General features: G+C 40.9%; 1 pseudogene; it reads right to left on the bottom strand.

Moving 5' to 3' along the window:
• Positions 1-16,814: 16,814 nt before the first annotated feature.
• LOC100735231 (olfactory receptor 7D4-like) lies at positions 16,815-17,758 on the bottom strand (annotated as a pseudogene).

The raw sequence follows: 17,758 nt of genomic DNA, 5'->3' as shown, positions 1-17,758 counted from the left end.
CTACATACTGTCATCTAAGCAACTGCTTTGAAGGTGAAAATATGCAGTACAATAACCATTGTTAATTTCCTATCATCTTTTTTTGAAATTCTTTGACATTATTTTATTGGTTTTTTTTCTTTTTTAAATAAGCAAAAAATAATTAGAGACCAAGCACAGTTCTTGTGTGTATCTATATTATGGACATGTGACACTTGTAGCTTCATTTCATACTGGCTGCTGGGTTTAATTTTTCAAAGATCCTACCAGAGATCTTCATAGGTGTAGAAACAATAATTAATCACAAATAGAAGGTTGTAATATTGTCAATGGGCCTGAGATGTATTTTAACATTTTGTATCATTTCACACTGCAGTGCCTACTCACAATTTTATCCATCAATAAGCTTGCTATTTCTATAGAGATATCATGCTTTATTTGAAACAGAAACATTTGTAGTATCTGCATAAGTTCTAAATTTTCTTTGAGTGGTGCACACACTTTCATGGAGATCGATGATATTACCCATATTTCAATCAAGCAGGAAGAGCACAGGTATTTGGAGAGATTTGCAAACATTGACCTTGTGAAGGAGAGGCGTGCAGGGATATGCTGTGTACAATCTCACTAAACATTTAAGTTCCAGACTTCATTTAGATGCCCACATATTGTGGAGCAGGGTGGTGCTCCCCATAATTCCAACAGGAAATTAGAACAAGGAGGGGTAGATTTACAGTGCACATTCAGTAGCAATTTGGTGGTGCATATTCACACTGCCAATTTCCTGATTCTTATTTTTATGTTCCTAATAGAGCCAGCTGGGAACACTATGTAAAATATTTCTTGACCTGTAATCATGCAAGGATTGTTGCTAGGTAAACCTTGGTGATATTGTTGTAAGTATACCTTAACAGTTCTATGATATAGTTGGAAGGACTAATTTCTTAATTTTTCTAACTTTACTGATTTTTTATAAAGAAATGTTTAAGAGATTGGTAGTAAAACCAATTTTACCTTGATTTATGGAATTCAGACGTCTCACATCTGTCGATGTCGCTCCCGGCCAGCAGGAAGGACACACGACAAAGTCTGGCAGTGGACAACCTTTTCTTTTATTTTCTCTCCGTACAGCCTGCCCTGGGATCGCTCCCAGCCGAAGCCTCCTCTGGTCCGCTCCCCGCGGCTCCTTCCGTGCTTCGCTCCGAAGCCTCTACCGGTCCGCTCTCCGCGGCTCCTTCCGGGCTTCTACTTCCCCCCAGGGGTGGCACCAGTATATATACGGATACAGTGTCCAATCATGTTAAAGTAAGCAAGGCAAGCTGATTGGCTAACATATTATTGAGCGGGTTGTTTACGCGGTAAGCAGGAAACTAACGTGCTCGATGGGAGGGGTAATCTAACTCAGGCTTTACTCTTTACCACAGGCCGCATGATCGCTATATGCAGCGGCTCGGCAATGTGGTGGCTCCCAACATCTCCCCCTTTTTTATTTTAAATAAGTCTACGCATCGCAGCCCGTCCTGAATTGAGTGTAGAGGCCTGTGCCCTGATAGGAGGCCCACCAAGGGCTCTCGGCGTCGGCCCGGGTCGGCCGTCCCCGAGTCTGCCGAGGCCCCGAGGCCCTCGTCCTTTTTCCAGGGCCAGGAAGGAACCGGACGGAACCTGGATGCACACAGGCATACACTCATGTTGCTCCGCATGATCCCCCCGGGGCGACATTTGGTTTGGGCGAAACCTAGTAATTCAGCGGCTTTCGTGCGGTATGGGGTAGGGCCTGTCTTAGGTTGAGTCATGCTGGGGAGGCATGCTCTTACCCGTCATTGACTCATCTACCCTGCTATATCATAATTTTTTATAGGAGGAGTGTGGGAAGCTCACCGTCCCTAGACTCGGTCGTAGGCTAGGCGAGCGAGCCATGCATATGCCTGAGGATCTTCTTGTCCATTTCGGGCTACCGCTATTTCTATTCATCTTGTTGGTTGGTCTGTGATGGATCTCCGGTAGGGCAGGTCTGATCTTCAGTCGAGGGCTTTGTCGCCCATGTCAGTCTCTCCGGTACCCACAGTGGTTCTCGTCCGGATTCCTGCAGAAAAACACAAACCGCGCCTCGGTTCCAGCTGATTACCGGATCCGGGCCCATCCATTGTCCTGTTAGGACATCTTTCCATTTAACCCACCCTTTATGGTTGGGGGAAGGGTTGCAGTGCTCCATAGCTGGGGAGCAATTATCATTATTTAAATTTAAAAAATTGTGTGTGAATAGTGCCATGGATAATCGTGCCTTTGGGGCCAGGCCTTGGCCTACTCCCCCTTTTTGTTTTGTAAAATTTCTTTGAGGCTTCTATGAGCCCTCTCAATGATTCCTTGACCTTGGGGATTGTATGGGATACCATGTTTTAATTGAACCTCCATCATTTTGCAGAACTCATTGAAGGCTTTGCCTATATAGGCTGGTCCATTATCAGTTTTTAATATTATCCCACGAGTGAGAAGTCGAAAATCAACTGCCTAACCAGCGGTTGAGCCACTTCCCTATCGGAAAAGATCTTATCGGCGGCATCAACGAATGGCTCTGTTGTGCCCTGGACTATTTTAGAAAGGCACAAGGATGCCGTTCCGGCACCACTCACCTGCTTCCAGGCGCGAAGCCCAATGGTATTGATCTGCTCATAAACTGCACCAGGGAACTGAGTCTGATTATCAGCGTGTTGGCCTTCCCCCATAAGCATGTCTCTATTCCACCCCCGGTTCCCTCGGTTAGCGTTTCTTTCCGCCTGTTCGGCAGCGAACTCGGCGTACCAGGCTCGCCAATCCAGGTGACTACCCGAGGGCAGACACGCCTTTGCCAGCTGAATCCAGTCCGCGGGGGTGAGGGGCCCAGAAGACAGGTTCTCCAGCATGGCAATGGTGTAAGGCGCAGTCGGCCCAAAGGTTGTAACTGCATTTTTAAGTTCTCTAATCTGTTTTATCTCAAAAGGCTCCCATGCATTACGTCCCTGGCCCATAGCTACTTGTACAGGAAATATCCCGTAGGGGCCACTATCTATCCCAGGTGGTGGATGTACCTCATGAGACAAACGTCCCCCCTGCCAAAGCCGCCTGTAAAAATACCGACCCGCCGGCGGCGGAGCTGGCGAAAGGGGAGGGAGCTCCCACGCAGCCACCTCGTGGCGAGGGATCGCTTCCGGGAACAGCCCCCAAGGTGGGGCGGAAGGCTTCGCCTCCCTCTCGCGCCAGGGGGCGCTCAGGAGCTCTCTACTCCTCCGCAGACCAAGTTGAGCGGAGCGCAATTCGCGGCGCAACGCTGGGAAAGAACCCTGTGACTCCTTATCGAGCGGCCTATCCTCTTGGCATCTAGGCTCCTTGGTCTCATCGTTGTCTAAGCCTTCCTCGTTCTCGGAGTCAGACGACTCCGAGGCCTGAGCCCCGTCTTCCTCCTTTATATCTTTGTCTCCTTTGACGGACCCCTCCCGGGAGCTCCCTGACTGGGCCTGTTCGAATGCCCTACGCACTTTAATGAGCTCTTGAGAACCTTCCCTGCAACCACCCTCGCTCTTCAAGCATACATATATCATTTCCCACAGTGGCCGAGCGAAGACCGAAGCCCCGCCCTCCCTTTCCGCTAGAGAAAGATCCCTGCCCAACTTCTCCCACGAGGGCAGGTTTAAGTGCCCTGTGGGCAAGAACCAGGGAGCAAAACTATCAATCTCCTCAAAAAAGCTCTCCAGCGTTTTGCGTCCCACCTTGAGGTCTCTGGACTTTAAGAGCTTCCGGAGGACCTGTACCAAGGGCTGGGTGTCGTTACTCGGTACGTTACCCATATTTAATATGTTACTCACCGCGTGAGGCCCAAAAATCCGCCACTTACGCGTGAGCCTGAGGGGAGTCTAAAAACCCTGTAGGTGCACGCCACCCAGGGCCCAGGTTTATCCCCTGCTCACCTGTCTCGCAGTGCTGTATCAAGGAACGTTGTCCACTACCACGTCTCGGGGGTGATCAGTTGTTCCCCGTGCAGGCCACCAAATGTCGATGTCGCTCCCGGCCAGCAGGAAGGACACACGACAAAGTCTGGCAGTGGACAACCTTTTCTTTTATTTTCTCTCCGTACAGCCTGCCCTGGGATCGCTCCCAGCCGAAGCCTCCTCTGGTCCGCTCCCCGCGGCTCCTTCCGTGCTTCGCTCCGAAGCCTCTACCGGTCCGCTCTCCGCGGCTCCTTCCGGGCTTCTACTTCCCCCCAGGGGTGGCACCAGTATATATACGGATACAGTGTCCAATCATGTTAAAGTAAGCAAGGCAAGCTGATTGGCTAACATATTATTGAGCGGGTTGTTTACGCGGTAAGCAGGAAACTAACGTGCTCGATGGGAGGGGTAATCTAACTCAGGCTTTACTCTTTACCACAGGCCGCATGATCGCTATATGCGGCGGCTCGGCAATGTGGTGGCTCCCAACACACATCCACACACTATCTAATTTTATTTTGCATCATGTGAAGAGAGGAACAAAAACTCCCACCAAAAGGGCATTGTTGTAATAGTAATATAAGAAATAACATCATGGCCTTTTAACTGGTAAGGCTATGCCTCAGTGAACATGTCTGAAGTAGCCAATGTGTCTAAAGTCTCTTATAGAGAAACTTAAATCTCCATGTGTATGTCAACTGTGACATTTCGGGTCAACAGTTGTGCTATTGACTAGTTAGAAAACCATTAGATAATTTCGGTGTAAGTTTTTAGGAAACTGGCTTATGGATACTAGATCAATATTAAGTACTGTTTATGGATACATGAAGTATATAACATGAAAAAGTAGAACACATGAAAAGTAAAATTTTCTCAGCCAAACTTTGACAGAAATTCCCTTTGAGGTAGGCTGCAGGAAAGTGAAATCATGTAGAGACAGCAAAACCTAAAGTTTAACAGATAACTTTAATATAATTATAAAATAATAATACATGTAACAATAACACTCTATTATAGTATATGCCATAAAAAAAGTGTGTAAAAATCAATTCTCTGACATACACTGGTAAACATCTATATTTTAATATACAGAGTGGGTATTTTGACAGAATTATTTAACACTAAATTATTGATTTACAAATGAAGGAAATAGGCCACATGTGAGTTGAAGCCTGCCACAGCAATCCTTACCAAGCTGTGCAGCCACAGGACTTTGCTCAGAAATGGATAGTGCTCTGCTCAGGGTCTCCAAACTGTCCAGGACCTTTGGTTGTCACTCAGATCCTGGTTGGACATGTCCAGTGATCTACAGTAGCCAGAAACCACCATGTGTCAGCTGATGCCCACCACAGCAATCCCTACCTAGCTGTGGAGCTGCAAGACTGTGTGGAACCTGGTTGGCCCCTGTGCAAAGCCCCCAGGCAGCTGGGAAGATTTGGGTGCCACATGGAAGACCTGCTCCGTGTATTTCACATACCATTCAGCCTTAGTACACCACAAAAAATTTAGTAGGGCCCTGCCAAGTGACCTCGAGCAACCAAGGAGCTTCAGTGAGCCAAATGGGGTGTGCTGAAGGTCCACCCAGTGTAGACCTCCCCATCTTGGATGTCTGTAAATGGCATTAGGGATCAGGTAAGGACTGCCTAACATCCTTGACTCAACTGGGTAAACTTCATGCAGGATGGACAGACATCCACAACCCAGGAAAGAGTTGAGACCTTGCATTTGGCTTATCCATGGGAATATGGGAAAATGACAAAATGCAATCCCAAACAAACCTAGGATACACGGACATAGAAGAAAGTGTAAGCCATACACCTGAAACTTCCAATAATAACAACTGATGTAAAGAAGCAACTCCATGAAGCTGTAAAGGAACTCAGATCAGAAATAATCTACCAGATAAAAGGAGAAATGATAAACATAATAAAAGAGATGCTGAATACATCTAAATAAGACATAGTTTAAAAAATGAGGAGCACTGCAAAAAAGATGGAAAATCTCCATGAACTATATAAGAAAGTAATACAATGTGTGAAACAGATACAAGGAGATATCCAGGAAATCAAAAATTCCATTGAAAGCTGGAAAAAGAGCTTGTGTGAATGTGAAGACAGACTTTCAAACCTAGAAAACAGGATTGCAGCTAGTGAACTGGAAAGGAAAGCTCTTTTACAAATAACAATCACTCAGGAAAGAACAATGCAACAGTTTCAAGATGATGTAAAGAGAAACAATATAAGATTGTCAAGTGGTGATGAACAAAAAGGTGACAGTAAAAATGACATCAAAATACTGTTTACAACAGGAACAGCAGAAAGTTTCCAATCATAGGAAAGGAAACTGATACACAGATAAGTGGGACATGTAGAACTTCAATTAGCCATAACTAAAATAAATCTATACCCAGACAAATAATAACCACCATCCCTGAAATTCAACAGAACAGAATACTAAAAGCTATTAGAGAAAAGAGGCAGATTATCTATAAAGAGCAGCCCATCAGAATCACAACAGACTTCTTAACACAAATAATGAAGTAAAAAAAACCATAGAGTGAAGTATTTCAGATCCTAAAGGAAAGAAAATTCCAACTAGATTGATGTACCCTAAAAAACTATCCTTCAAAACTGATGAAGAATTAAGATACTTCCACAACAACAAACAGCTGAAGAAATTCATGACCGCCAAACCAACTCGGCAAAGAATACTGAAAGACACTGTAAATAGACATAAAAACAAATAAAACTCTAAGTAAACCAACAGAAAAAAGCCACTAAGCATGGCAAGCAATAAAAGAGAGGGGAGGGGACTTATCTCAGCAGCATAAGTGTCTGCCAGGCAAGCATGAGGTCATCAGTTTGCTATCCAGGACCAAAAAAATAAAAGAGGAGAAAGTTAAGGAACCAACTGAAGAAAGATAGCATGACAATAATGAGCCTATATATATATATATATATATATATATATATATATATATATATCAGTTATAACCATTAATATAAAAGGCCTCAATTCACCAATTAAAATAAACAGACTGGCAGAATGGATCAAGAAAACATCTAACCATATGCTGTATACAAGAAACTCATCTAACCCAAAAGGAAATTCATGGATTGAAAGTCAAAGTATGGAAAACAATATTTCATGCAATAGGATTCACTCCCTCCCAAAAAGTAGGGTTAGCTATTCTGTTTGTAGACAATGTGAACTTCAAACCAAGAATGATCTGAAAAGATAAAAAAAAAGGTCAGTATGCACTATATGGGGAAAACTTCCAGAAGAAGAGATAATCTTAAACATATGTGCACCAAATATGGGAGCACCCAGCTATGTAAAGCAAAAATTAATAGAATTGAAAAATCAAATAAGCAATAACACAATTTTAATGGAAAACTTTAGCACCCTTTGACACAAAGAGACAAATCAATGAGACAAGAAATGAGAAAGAATAAACAGAAATGAATCAAATGTGTGAACAAAAGTGCTTAGCAGATGTATATAAAGTATTCCACCCAACAACATCATAATATGCATTCTTCTCAGCTTCATGTGGAACATTCTCTAAAATAGACCATATACTAGCTCATAGAACATGCTTAAGTAAATACAAAAAATCAAAACTATCCCATGCATATTATCTGATCATTTGATTTGATTGATGTTAGTCTGTTTTCAACTATTTGATTTCAATATGTATGAAGATATTGATTGCTATTCTGAAGAAAACAAGAGATATTATGTTAGCCTTTATTGATTTCCTAGTGTCTGGTCTTGAAAACCCTTAAGGCTCTCATTCTTTTGTTTTGATTGCTTTTATATTATGTTGATTTGTATTAACTTATTGTGTATGAAGTTATAGACAACTATTTTGATGAAATCAAGAAACATTATGGTAGCCACTGTTGATTTCATGTAGTCTGGTGCTGAAAAACTCCAACGTTTAGCTCTGATCTGCTTTGTTCGTTTTGTTTTTTTTTTTCTTTTTAAAATAAGAAAATGAAGAGAATATTCTAAGGACATTACATATTCTTTTTATTTTTAATAAACCACATAGAAAAAAGGGTAGAAATAATACAGAATTTCCAAAATAACCAGTACAAAATCAACACTAGTTAGTATAATTAACATTGTCATCTTAGTTGTTCAAGTTATGATATAAGACATAAAAGATGAACATTTCAAACAAAAGACAGCACAAACTATCCTTTTAATGAGCTAACATTCAATTAATAGTATTGTTATCTATCTTGCACCGTTAAACATATATGTAGTTATATGTGTATACCTAGATGTTGTTAAGGACATGGAATATTCTTCCAGTGTGATGTAACACAGATCAATTAAGAACCTCAAATAAGACATTCTGAATAAACAGTTACAACACTGAGAATAGATTGCCTGGATATCTACAATTATACACACAGGCAAAACTTTGATAAGAGACCAAGATCCTATACATTTTTAATTTTGAGGTATCTTTGGTGCACCATTCTAAACTAAAATTTTATCATCTCCATTTAAAAAATGAGTAGACCACTCATGGATGTTCACACTACTTCATGTAAATTTCTAGTTCCTTTTCCCCTAATGGATACAGAGTGAGGGCTGAGTGATAAATGCATGTTTCCTCAGGTAGCTGAAGTAAGAGAATTGAAATAAAGTTACAAGTTAATAACATCTCTCTATCAGGCAATGCCATGGGTCAGTTCAAGCATCTGGTCCAGCTGTATGTATTCACAGAGTCAAATCTACACGTGGACGGAAACTGATATATTGCAAGAGCAAGAGGGCCATGATACTTCTGAGATGAGCTGTCGGTGCTTTCTGGCAAGTTCTTAAGATAACTTTTTATACCGATACTGACATGTAAATATTGAGACTCAAGCCTGTCCACCAAATCAATTACAGGAGTTTCCTTTACAAAAGACTTATTAAAGTCAATGGAATCATGTAGACAAAAATAATTCACAGTTCACATGTAATTAGTCAAATTATGATAAATATTTAATTATGAATCAAATCATAGACACTTACATTTACAAACTGTTGTTTTTAACAATGAAAACATGGAATATTAATTGATCATTTCTAAATGCCAGTATCTTTTTAAGGCAGTGGTTCTTAAACACTGATTTATAGAAACACTACATAGGTCCACAGTTAGAGCTTAGGGGCACAGCATCTGTCTGGCAAACATGAAGTCCTGTGTTCAATTGCTGAGAGAGAGTGACAGAGACAGAGCGACACAGACAGAAAGAGAGAAACTAAAAGACCACGGAGAACTTGAAATTCAGGTATTGTGATTAAACTAAATTTTCTTTCAGTCATGGTGTTTATATGTGTTGTGTAGAAGAACAAACTCCTCACAGAGAACGTAATCCTTATGTACTGCAAACATGCACTAATATAAAATTAAAACTGAAAAAGCAATAGCAGACAAAAGGAGAAGCACCAATGTGATGCTTCCTTTCAGTTTACAGCACGGGTAGGATGCTGGCCATGAGCTCTCCCCTCTCCAGCAGTGTTGTGTGCACTGAGCTCCTGTGCTGTGTGGTAGTCATGAAGACTGGTGTGTGCCCATAAGTGTTTGAGCTGTCTTCCCTCCAAGCACTTGTTCTCTTCCCTCCCAGGGGGACTGGATAAATTGCCAATACTGCTTTTCCCTCTCTCTGCAGAGGTCTGCTGTATTTAACCTGGGCTCCTGTGTGGGGTTGGTCAGAGGTTTCTGACTCTGTCTCATGTCCACGCACTTTCAACTGTAGTAAAGGGGAAAAGACACAGCAGAACCGACCCAGTACCCAGGCTGCTCTTGCTATTTTGAGGTGTTTCCTCAACCTCTATTTCTTTTCTTCTGTCAACGTGCTGGCAGGTGCTTTTTTTTTTTTTTTTTTTTTTTTTTTTGCTTTAGTACACAACTCGGATCAAGCATACCAGGTCAAGCCTTGGTTTTTCTCCAGCAACAAACTCTTGGTCCCTGACACTAAAAGACTTTCTATGTAACCCGAGAACCCAGTGATATTTAAAACCTGAGAGAAGAGGGTCCTTGAAGCTGACATAGGCAATAAACTCTGCAGCTTTTAGTGTGCAGTTGGAGGGATTCTGTATGGGTAAAAAGCTCAGCAGTTTGGAAGCTGATCTAAGGGATGGATCCTAGGCACCTAGGGCTTGGTGATGGGGGTGTTGCTGGTAGGGTAGAATCTGTCACTGCTCCTTCACTTGTCTTTTTTCCAGCCTGGATCATATTGGTCACACTGTCTTTGTGTCCCTGGAGTCACTTATGTGCCTCATGTCACTTTCAAATGGGTCCCTCATTGTCTGACTCTAGGTCCCCAACTAAGACCATGGCCTTGATCCTCTCTGTCCGTGGAGCTTGCAAGTCACAACTCAGTAACTGCACTCTGAATGATACTCTGATGTCTCATCTCAGCGCCATGATCTGAGGGTCCATCTCTTGTGAATAACTCTCTTGCTGTGCTCTGTCTCTTGTGGAAAGACAGGCAAAGAGTTAGAGCAGTGAGTACCAGAAGTTGGCTTATAACTGGATACTAACCACAGCCCAGCAGCCACTGCTGCCCTCCAATCATTCCTTCATCAGAATTTCCCCAAATTTGCCTGCTTAATGGACCTGGAATACAAATGGCACTGGGACCCAGAGATGACCACACTTCTTTCTTAAAGAAACCCAATGCCAGAATTCACCTGGTGGGCTTCTTATTTCGGGTCCCTTCTTGTGTTTTGGTTTTCTGTTCCCCTCATTTGCAAGTACATGTGGACCTTGGTGAGCATCTTCCAATGTGTCAGGTGCACAGCTACTTATAGATTGGGATGGCATCTTCTGCATTTATCTAAAACTTAAGTACCCAAAGTCAAAGATATCTATCATGATAGTTATGTTTTAAATCTGAAATCATAGACATTTCATTCATATTAGAATTTAAAACTATTTTACATGTTATGATATGAAAAATGTCTTTAACCAAGCCATTTTTCATATTATAGTCAATTTTTACATATGCACATGAGTTATACATAATAACATGATTCATTTTGCCATTATTCATAATTCAAATGGCACACTATGGTCACTTCCACCTTTAAATCCCTCTTTGTCCTTCTATTTCCCTGTCACCTGACTCCCTTCCATTTTCACGAAGTCTCCCCTTCATTACACACACAGATTGTCATCTGTATAATGAAAATTAAATCTACAAAGGAAAGGAAATAGAAAACAAAAGACTATTGAAACTCCTAAAAGTTAACTGGCTGATAGCAATGTTTTCTAACTCTACATCATCAATCTTCTGTAAGTAGTCAGAAAAAGGAGTAATGTAAATATTTATGAGTACCTGAATGCAAATTAATACCGACTGCTTGGTTCTACATTGTACAATTCCTCTTCTTAACATGCTTTTCTTTTTACAAAGGTGTCTATGCAGCACAGAACCAAAATTGTGGCACATTCCCAGAAGTCCATCTCTGGGAGTGTCAGAGGTTCCAGACAGGTGGTGCATCATCTTTGGACTGTTCTTGCCCATGTACCTGGTCACAGGGCTTGGAAACTTGCTCATCATCATAGCAGTCAGCTCTGATCTTCATTAGATAGGCCACATATGTTCCTCCTCTTACACCTGTGCTTGTATGACATCTATTTTATGTCTATCACAGTCCCAAAGATGATTGTGGACACCCTAACTGCAGTCATCTCTGACATGGATGTGTCTATATCTTTTTCTCCATGGATGTCTGACACATTTATGAATGTAATGCCTTATGATCAGATTTTTGCAGTCTATCTCCTTCTGAATTGTGCAAGTTGATTTGAATCCTTGCTTCTCTTGCTTGTTTCTGTTTTATTTGTATTTATGGTTTGGACTGTCACCTGTACATTGTGATGGTTTTTCATTTTATCTACTTACAGGATGTGGAAATTTCTAGTTTTTTGTGACATTTTCAACTACTTAATCTTAGCAATTTTCAACCTTCTTTAATATCATTCAGTATTTTGTGAGACCATATATGTGTTCTTCCCATTTTTATGATCTTCTTACTCTAAATTGATGGTACCATTCTAAAATCACATTCACAAAAAGTAGTTATAAATCCTTCTCCATCTGTGAAGCTCACCTGTCTTTTATTTGCCCATTTGTGGACCAAATCTTCGTAAACACATTTGTCTCACTGTAGAACATTCCATGAGAAAGGTTTTGGTGGGTTCAGTCATTTATACTGTGGTTAATTATCTGCTGAGTCTCTTTATCTACTGCCCAAGAGATGAGGATTTTAAATGTTCATCAAGGAGGATTTGTGACAGGAGACAGTCTGATCTCAGGGCCTGTGCCAGCTGTGTGGAAAAATGAGGCAAATTGTAACAACACAACAAAATTAGTACTACACAGCATGACTCAGTTTTACAACTTATAGTTTACAATTTTACAGCATAAAGGGTTTTAAATCTCACACGTTTTATACTGGAATAGTGGTAGCAGTGTTGTGAGTGGAGACAGTAATTCCTGAAGATGGCTGATACTCTGGTGATTGAGCAATAATGTACACCCAATTAGTACCACAGGCTTGAGTACTTGACATTGATAGAAAATGAAAAATTTGGAATGTTCAATTTTTCCATTGAAAAGAAAATAAAATCAAATACTTCTTTTAAAAGTGGACCTGTTTTAGTGCATGGAATGTGTTCCATGAATATCCTCCTCAGTAGAGGAAGCACCAAAGAAATTTGTGGCCACTCCAGTTCTCCTCTTTTTATTGCATTAATGTTTGAAAGCACTTGGAGATGATGATAACCTTCTTTAATATGGCTAACTAAAGACAATGTGAATTGAGACCTCCCAAGATCGTATAAAATCCTGTAAAACTTCAGTTTATGCCTTTGCTCTTCAGTTAGATTCCTCCAGTCCAGAAGGAATGAAAATGGTATCTTGTTCTCTGATGGTCATCTTCATGAAGAAATTCCTACCAGAGACTGCACTCTTTTCACTTCTGAGCATGGAGCCTGGCCGTTTATTGGGTATCATGCTTGGAGTTGTGCTGGATCTATAGCACCTGGCCAGGCATCCACACAGAAGAGGCCTAACTCAGAGGTGCTGCTCAAGATAGGGGGAGGGTGAGATCATCAAAAATCATATTTATTTCTCAACACAAACACGGCAGTTTTGATAACCAAATCAGTGAAAAAGTGTGCTAAATTTAAGAAAATGATATAACAATGTTTATTTTTGCAAAAATAACATTATTAAGGACACGAACTTTGATACAGGTATGAAATCACAATAAATAATAATGGAACAGGATAGAAATTCATGAAGTAAATTTATAAATTTATAGTCAAATATGGCCAGTTATCAGGAACACACAGTGGAGAAAAAACTCCTTTGTAAACGTAATAAAAATAATTAAATTAGGAGGACAAGTTAGCATCTCCCAAGAATCAGCCATGTTGGACCATGTAGGATGAACCAAGAAAGCAAGGAACCAGCCTTTCTGGTAAGTGGTGGTGTGAGCAAGCTATGGGTGGGCCAAGGAGAGAATTGGTCAGTGTCTCCCATGAGCCTAATGGTGAGTGGGTTAGGAATCAGATGTCCTGTGCCCTCTGTCTCCCCTTAGCAACTGAAAGGTGCAAGGGCAACTAGAGTTGATAGCAACTAAGGCACATAAAGCCATTAAATGCTTGCATTGTGAGGTTAATTATGCTTACCTGGGGCCATGGGCCTGAACATCTCTTGGGAGGATGATAGTATGCAATATAGCGAATATTGGGGATTTCCGTCTGCCTTGTCTTTGAAGGCCAGCATTGTTTTCACTGTTTTGCTTTGCTTTGATGAGTTGTTTTGATCTACTGAGTATTCTGTTTTAATTATTTTTATAGTGTTCTGTTTTTGGTTTGATTTTGATATACCTGATTGAATCGACAACTACTGTAAAGATATGAAGACATACTATGGCACCAATTATTGTTATCTCGGTAACCTGCTCTGAAGTTGTGTACCAGTTTCACTGCATTGTCTTGATTGGCTTTGTCCTGTCTTGTTTTGTTGTATTTTACCACCTTTAAAATAAAAAGAACCACACTGGACACTCATCATAAAATAGAATAGAGTTATGTGTAAGACTTAAAATTGAATATTCAAAAGTAAAAGAAGAAAAAAAGCTTCATGACATTTATCAAAGAATTATTTCCTACATATAAAGACTAAAATCAACAAACAAAAAAGTTTGCATCACACTTAAAAGCCTCCAGTCATTTGAAGAATATATTTGAAATGTCTATTTTTAACTATATTTATATACATGTTAAGAGATAAATATAGCAATTACAGTACAATCTTGTAATTTCCTCCTGAAACTCATTTGTAATAAAAACACTTGTATGTAAAACTGAATTTCCCCTTGAGGAATAATGGAAACTTAGATGATTTGTTCTAGAACTCAAAAATATTTATATAAAATGATTATAATGCTGTAATATAGTACAAAATAAGAAAACACAAAGCATACAGAAAAAACAAATTAACCTGCAGGTGCTTTTGAAAATCTTCATGATGGTGCAAGACAGAAAAGAGAGCTGAGTGTTGCTGTGTAGGACAACTGACATTATCACGATGGACCCTCTGCTGTCTGTGGGCACAGTGGAATCATTTATTCTCTTTTGTGTAACTCTGACTTGGAACCTATCAAGTGACACTCGCTTTTGCTTCCTTTGGACGATTTTCCAGAAACTTGACATCCCTAAACAGATAGATTCATTATCCACACAGCTACAGCTGTGTGATTCTTTCCAGCAGTGCTTTTCTACAAAAGTCTTCAGTTTCCTACATTTTACATAGCTTCCTAATCTCACATGAAGTGAGAGGTTTTTCCTCTTCCCTTTTCTCTTTCTCATCTGCAGATGAGATCTCCATTACCTCTGGCTATTGGGACAACTGCTCACAATCCTTTGGAGGTGGGAAGACACACACACACACACACACACACACACACACACACAGAGAGAGAGAGAGAGAGAGAGAGAGAGAATTCTGGCATGGCAGAAAAGATAAGAAGTATGAAATATAAATGACCTTTATTTTAAGGATGTGGGAAGAGACACCTGACACTCTGGGGTCTGCCATTGTCTCCAGGGCCTGGCATTCTCTCCTTTGGACACGTAGAGTGGGGGCACACATGTAGCTTATGTTTGGGGTGGTGCCTAAGGGGCATTAGTGATGCACAGGTAGCCCATTGGTATTCATTTCCCTGCCACAGGTAAATTCCTATTGGCAGGGAAGATAGAGCCCCTTGGTTCCATCTCTCAGTCTCCTCCTAGCTTCAATGTCCAGCCTAGGGCAAGATTCTTTCAACAGCAGAGGAAAGGAGCAGAGAGGAGAGCAGAGAAGAGGACAGAAGAGGGGAGGAGAGGAGAGGAAAGAGACATAGACATAGACAGAGAGGCGCAGACAGAGACTAGGAATCAATCAGCTCAGCTGTGATCATGTGATGTGTGGAATCAAGTATTCCTCATATTGCAAGACATTGCTCATTTATTGGTGAAAATATATTAGAAATATTGATTGTCTTGCAAAATACTTTCAGGACAAATCTCTAGAGGTCTAAGCTTTTACTGCATTTTGAAATCAAACCTAGCCACAATAAAAAACACAAATAACTGTTAACAAGGCAGAGAAACTCTTTGGACATTTCTGGAAAGATACAAAATGAGCAGAAGCAATAGCCTCTAGAGATCTATTGTATATCATGATGAGTACACTTTATAACAATAAACACCATTCTTAAATAGAAAGATAACACATAACAGGGAGATATATTTCTACAACCTATGTCTGAGAAAAGCCCTGTGTCAAGAATGTACAAGAAAACTGGCAGATCAGAAGTAAAAGTGCACACCACCTTTCTGAACATGAACCTTAAAAAGAGACTTAAGAAGCCATTTCTCCACAGAATATATATCACAAAGAAGCACCTATATTGATGCTCAGTTAGTCATGGGGAAATGAAAATCTGCTGATTCCCTTTCCACTAACAAAAGATCTATTGTTTATTTCCTACTATCTTTTATTTGCTCCTTCTGCATACTTTGATTTTCTCATATAAGAGAATCCATGAAATTTTTAAGCTTGTGTACTTGATTTACCTCACAATATTATGGTCACAAGGTGTATTAATTTTCTTTCAAACAACTGATTTAGTCTTCTTTAAGGAAGGTATGGAGGAAGGAACGAGGGAGAGAATGTTAAGGAGCAGAGCAAATGAAGACACTGTGGTCACCAGCTCCCCACTAGCAATGTAATTGTCACGTACTGCAAACATGTGCTAATAAAAAGTGTGGGCTGAATACCAGTTTGCAAGCTACCGTGCATCCCATTCTCAGCCTCTTCCATTCAGAAGTTGGGTGAATGTGAGGAATTATTTGAAAGAAATCTTTCCAGTATGAAGGCATGCAAAATCAGACTTACGCTTCAGCTATGGTAAAATTTCTACTGTAAAGATTTTCACTCCATTTCTTCTGTAGCACATAAAAACACATAAAAACATTAACATTTAAGTAAAATGTTTGAGAGAAGCAATAGATGATATCAGTACATTACATGATGCTGGAAATCTCAGGAATGACCATAAGAAATTTTACCAGACTTATAACTTTATGAAACATGCACAGGGAAGAAAAGTTTAAAAGGAAACTTCTGAGTGCATTATGGAGAGGAAACAAATAGATTAACACCAAATGGAAAATCATAGATGCTTTGGAAATACAAATATTTAAAGGATACCATTGTGGGAAGAAACAATACAGGCCTCACAAATTCAGAATGTTTGTTCCAGGGTACATGATGTTCAGTTAATTCTAAGATCAGTGGGCCATTAAGGATAAGAGACTGCTCTACTGAGGAGTCTCCCAAGAGCCCCCATCACACCCTGTTCCTCAGGCTGTAGATGAAGGGGTTTAGCATGGAGGTCACCACAATGTACATCACAGAGGCCACAGAGCTGTCATGGGGAGAATGGGTCCCTGCAGAACTGAGGTAAATCCCAAGGTCTGTTCCATAGAACAAGGAGACCACACAGAGGTGAGACCCATGGGTGGAAAATGTTTTAAACCTGCTTTCCATGGAGGGCATCATCATTAGGGAGGCTATCATCTGAGAGTAAGAGAAGAGGATCCCTGTGATGGGACACATGCCCAGCAGGGCAGTTGACAAGTACAACAGGATGACACTGACATTGGCGATGGCATCAGACCTGGACACCTTGAGCACCTGAGCCAGCTCACTGAAGAAATGGGGGATTTCCGTGTCCTTGGAGAAAGTCAACTGCTTCATTAGTAGAATATGAAGCAGGGAGACCAACAGCATGACAAAGCATGACATCAGAAGTAAGGAAAGACAGGTATTGGGGTTCATGATGGTCATATATTTCAAGGGATAGGAGAAGGCCACAAAGCGGTCATATGTCATTATGGTCAGTAGTAAGTTATTCATTACCACAAAAGCCAAACATTAAAATATCCGGATGAGGCACTCTGTATACAAAATGCCTTTGCTGTGTGTGTGAATGTTCGCCAGAATCTTTGGGATCGTGGTGGAGGTGAAGCTGATGTCAGCCAAGCACAGGTTGGAGAGGAAGAAGTACATGGGGTTGTGGTGCTGGGAGCCAGGAGTGACAGCCAGGATGATGAGCAGGTTCCTGAGCACTGTGACCAGGTACATGGTTAGGAACAGGCCAAAGAGGATGGGCTGCAATTTAGGGTCCAGTGAGAGGCTCAGGAGGAGGAATTGGGGTGCACCTGTGTGGTTCAGTGTTTCCAT

Source organism: Cavia porcellus, unplaced genomic scaffold (assembly GCF_034190915.1).
Source record: "Cavia porcellus strain 051 isolate PalLab524CR breed Dunkin Hartley unplaced genomic scaffold, mCavPor4.1 scaffold_17, whole genome shotgun sequence".
NCBI classification, from domain to species: Eukaryota; Metazoa; Chordata; class Mammalia; order Rodentia; family Caviidae; genus Cavia; species Cavia porcellus.
This window is presented reverse-complemented; position numbering and strand designations above follow the sequence as displayed.